The 4,809-nt window shown below is 63.1% G+C and overlaps 1 non-coding gene across 1 annotated transcript; it reads right to left on the bottom strand.

Annotated features, from left to right (window-relative positions):
• Positions 1 to 3,474: 3,474 nt before the first annotated feature.
• LOC131873363 (5S ribosomal RNA) lies at positions 3,475 to 3,593 on the bottom strand. Its single transcript, XR_009371324.1, has one exon. It is a non-coding gene; the product is annotated as a 5S ribosomal RNA (ribosomal RNA).
• Positions 3,594 to 4,809: the final 1,216 nt, after the last annotated feature.

Raw genomic sequence — 4,809 nt, 5'->3', positions numbered from 1 at the left:
GGTGGGCACCTTGGTGTGCAGACCTTGGCTGGGTTGCGCGCCCTGGTGGGCACCATGGTGCGCACCAAGGAGCGCTCCGAAGTGTGCTCCAAGGTGCGGCCTGCACGAAGTCGGAGCCCGGTTTGCCCCGGGTGTGCACCTCGGGTGGGCACCTTGGTGCGCATGCCTTGCCTGGGCTGCGCACCAGGGCGGGCTCAAGATGGCACCCGCGTTCCTTTTTTTTCACTATCTTTCAAAACGGAAATTTTAAAATCTCATTTTTTTTTGCCTTTTTCTGGAAATTAGTGAAGGCAGCGCATCAAAGGTGCGCACCTCGCTGCCCACCACGGTGCGCAACGCCGGTGGGCACCCGGGAGTGCTTCGAAGTGTGCTCCAAGGTGCTGCGTGCACGTTGTCGGAGCCCGGTTTGCCCCGGGTGCGCACCTCGCGTGCACCTTCGTCGGGGTGGGCACCTTGGCTGGGTTTGCCCCGGCTGCGCTCCGAAGCGGGGTTATTGGAGCGCCGCCTCTTTTTTTGTCGGAGCGTTTGGTGGGGTTTCTCGCATTGGCTCTTCCGAGGCCCGGTTGCCACCCTGGCGCGCACGAAGTCGGAAGTAGGGTTAATTGCCCGGGTGCGCACCTTTGCCAGGGTGGGCACCTTACCTGGGCTGCGCACCAGGGCGGGCTCAAGATGGCACGCGCGTTCCGTTTTTTTCACTATCTTTCAAAACGGAAATTTTAAAATCTCCTTTTTTTTTTGCCTTTTCTGGAAATTAGTGAAGGCAGCGCATCAAAGGTGCGCACCTCGCTGCCCACCTTGGTGTGCTCTGAGGTGCGCACCCGGGAGCGCTACGAAGTGTGCTCCAAGGTGCGGCGTGCACGTTGTCGGAGCCCGGTTTGCCCCGGGTGCGCACCTCGCCTGCACCTTGGCCGGGGTGGGCACCTTGGCTGGGTTTGCCCAGGGTGCGCTCCGAAGCGGGGTTACTGGAGCGCCCCCTCTTTTTTTGTCAGAGCGTTTGGTGGGGTTTCTCGCATTGGCTCTTCCCAGGCCCGGTTGTTGGGTGCGCTCCCACCCTGGCGCGCGCGAAGTTGGAAGTTGGATTAATTGCCCGGGCGCGCACCTTCGCCAGGGTGGGCACCTTGGTGCGCACACCTTGGCTGGGCTGCGCACCAGGGCGGGCTCAAGATGGCACCAGCATTCCCTTTTTCTCACTATCTTTCAAAACGGAAATTTTAAAATCTCGTTTTTTTTTTGCCTTTTATGGAAATTAGTGAAGGCATCGCATCAAAGGTGCGCACCTCGCTGCCCACCTTGGTGTGCTCCGAGGTGCCCACCACGGTGCGCAACGCCGGTGCGAACCCGGGAGCGCCCCGATGTGTGCTCCAAGGTGCGGCGTGCACGAAGTCGGACCCCGGTTTGCCCCGGGTGCGCACCTCGCGTGCACCTTGGTGCGCACACCTTGGCTGGGTTGCGCGGCCTGGTGGGCACCATGGTGCGCACCAAGGAGCGCTCCGAAGTGTGCTCCAAGGTGCGGCGTGCACGAAGTCGGAGCCCGGTTTGCCCCGGGTACGCACCTCGCGTGCACCTTCGCCGGGGTGGGCACCTCGGCTGGGTTGCGCGCCCTGGTGCGCACCAAGGAGCGCTCCGAAGTGTGCTCCAAGGTGCGGCGTGCACGAAGTCGGAGCCCGGTTTGCCCCGGGTGCGCACCTTCGCCGCGGTGCGCACCATGGCGTGCACGAAGTCGGAGCCCGGTTTGCCCCGGGTGCGCACCTCGCGTGCACCTTCGGCGGGGTTGCGCGCCCTGGTGGGCACCATGGTGCGCACCAAGGAGCGCTCCGAAGTGTGCTCCAAGGTGCGGCGTGCACGAAGTCGGAGCCCGGTTTGCCCCGGGTGCGCACCTCGCGTGCACCTTCGGCGGGGTTGCGCGCCCTGGTGGGCACCATGGTGCGCACCAAGGAGCGCTCCGAAGTGTGCTCCAAGGTGCGGCGTGCACGAAGTCGGAGCCCGGTTTGCCCCGGGTGCGCACCTCGCGTGCACCTTCGCCGCGGTGGGCACCATGGCGTGCACGAAGTCGGAGCCCGGTTTGCCCCGGGTGCGCACCTCGCGTGCACCTTCGCCGGGGTGGGCACCTCGGCTGGGTTGCGCGCCCTGGTGCGCACCAAGGAGCGCTCCGAAGTGTGCTCCAAGGTGCGGCGTGCACGAAGTCGGAGCCCGGTTTGCCCCGGGTGCGCACCTCGCGTGCACCTTCGCCAGGGTGGGCACCTCGGTGCGCACACCTTCTCAATGTTTTCTTGCCTTTTCTGGAAATTGGTGAAGGCAGCGCATCAAAGGTGCGCACCTCGGTGTGCTCCGAGGTGCGAACCCGAGAGCGCTCCGAGGTGCCCACGAAGTCGAAAGTCGGGTTAATTGCATTGTTTTCCCCGGGTGCGCTCCGAGGTGCGCAACATCGGCGCGCACCAAGGAGGGCTCCGAAGTGTGCTCCAAGGTGCGCACGATGGCGTGCACCTCTGGTGCGCACGATTCGGAGCTCGGTTTGACCGGGGTGCGCACACCTTGGCTGGGTTGCGCACCTTTTGTGCGCTCCAAGGTGCGCACGAAGTCGGAGCTCGGTTTGCCCCGGGTGCGCACCTTCGCCAGGGTGCGCACCTTGATGCGCACGCCTTGGCTGGGCTGCGCACCTTGGTGGGCGCCATGGTGCGCACCTTTCGTGCGCTCCAAGGTGCGCACGAAGTCGGAGCTCGGTTTGCCCCGGGTGCGCACCTTGGTGGGCGCCATGGTGCACTCCGAGGTGCCCAAGATTGGTGCGCACCAAGGAGCGCTCCGAAGTGCGCTCCAAGGTGCGCGCGAAGTCGAAAGTTGGGTTAATTGTCCGGTTTGCCTCGGGTGCGCACCTTGCGTGCACCTTCGCCAGGGTGGGCGCCTTGGTGCGCACACCTTGGCTGGGCTGCGCACACCTTGGCACCCGCGTTTCCTTCATTTTAAATTTTTTTTTTTTACAATCTCTCAAGTGGGAAATTCTATAATCTCAACTTTTTTTGCCTTTTCAGGAAACTTTTGAATGGAGCGCATCATTGGTGCGCTCCGAAGTGTGCTCCAAAGCTCTCTCCAGCTGCGTGCACCTGCCCCGGCCGCGCACCCGGCCCCGCCCAGCTTCGCTCACCTGTCCCGGGCGTCTGGTGCGGAACCTTAGAGTAAGAAACATCACCGTGCACCTTGGCCAACGTGCGCGACTCGACCGAGCGCGCACTGGCCGAGGTGCACACCGATTTCACCTGGGTGCGCGCGCAGCACCTCGGGCGCACCGGGGTGCGCGCACAACGCCCGGGTTGCACCGTGGCCTGTGTGCTCGGGGTGCCTCGGGTGCGCGCTCGGTGTCGCCCCCGCGCGCGCGGTAGTGCGGGCAGCGCACCCCGGCCCGGCCCGGCCCCGACGAGAACGCAAACGGGCAAAAGGTTTATTCAAATAGCATTGCGACGCCCGGCGAAAAACTAAAAAAGGGTGCAACACCGGGACTTCCCGGGAGGTCACCCATCCCAGTACTACTCCGGCCCAAGCGCGCTTAACTGCGGAGTTCTGATGGGATCCGGTGCACTAATGCTGGTATGATCGCACCCGTTATGAGCTTGTCGCAGTGTGTACTTAGCAAACCGCGACCCACGTGCGAATCCACCCCGGCCACCCACCCCCGTCGAGGTGCACACCCTCCCTCGCGAAGTGCGCCCCGTTCGCCAAGTGTGAGCCCTGCCCGGGTGCGCGCACCTTGCTAGGGCGTCGGGTGTGCACCCGGCCCGGCCTACGTGCGTGCACCTGGAGGGGGCGTCGTGTGCGTGCAGTGTCCCGTCTGCAACGCGGTGCCCACACACCACCTCGGGCGCAACGACCTGCGCTCACATGTGGGCCGAGTGCACCTTGGTGCATGTTCGGGGCGCCTCGGGTGCACGCTCGATCTTGCCCCGGTGCACCAAGGCGCTCGGTTTGCCCCGGGTGCGCACTTGGTGCAAGGTGGGCACCCAAAATAGGGATCAAGCACCAAAACACAAGTTTCGGGATGCAAAATGGGACCCAAGGACCACAAATGCGTTCCAAGACCCATGATGGGTCCACGAGAACAAAAATGTGTTCCGAGACTTAATAAACAAATATTGGGTTTTAGGAGAAGAAACATGCTCTGATGCCCAAAACGAGAATCGACCCCGAAAAGGCCACAGGCCAAAAGTGGGATGCGAGACAAAAAAAAATGGGACCCGAGGACCAAAATTGGGTTCCCAGGTCGAAGACAGGGCAACCGGACAAGAAACGACCTCTAAGGCTCGAAATGAGTCCCGACGACTAAAACTTGACAAGAAGCACCCATCAGGCACCCAACTCGACACCCATGGGATGCCGACCCACCCGGGCTTCCACCTAGCACACCTTGGCACCCACCCACCCTCGCACCCAACCTCGCACCCAACTTAGCACCTTTGAACCCACATTGGCACTCACCCTGACCCTGGCACCTTGGAACCCACATTGGCACTCACCTTGACCCTGGCACCCACCTTTGCACTCACCTTGGGACCCACCCTGGCTCCCACCTCGGCACCCACCCAGACACCCACCTTGGTTCCTTGGCACCCACCTTGGATCCTTGGCACCCACCCCGACACCCACCTTGGCACGCAACTTGGCTACTTGCCACCCACCTTGGCTCCTTGACGCCCACCCCGACAACCACCCCGTGACCTACCCTGGCTAGGGTTGGTGCACACCCACCCTGGTGCCCACCTTGGCACCCACCCTATGACCCACCTTGGCACGCACCTTAGTACCCACCCCGTTACCCACCCT

The sequence above is a fragment of the Cryptomeria japonica genome, unplaced genomic scaffold (genome assembly GCF_030272615.1).
Source record: "Cryptomeria japonica unplaced genomic scaffold, Sugi_1.0 HiC_scaffold_1600, whole genome shotgun sequence".
Lineage (NCBI taxonomy): Eukaryota > Viridiplantae > Streptophyta > Pinopsida > Cupressales > Cupressaceae > Cryptomeria > Cryptomeria japonica.
The sequence above is the reverse complement of the archived record's forward strand: the minus strand, read 5'-3'. Positions and strand labels throughout refer to the sequence as shown.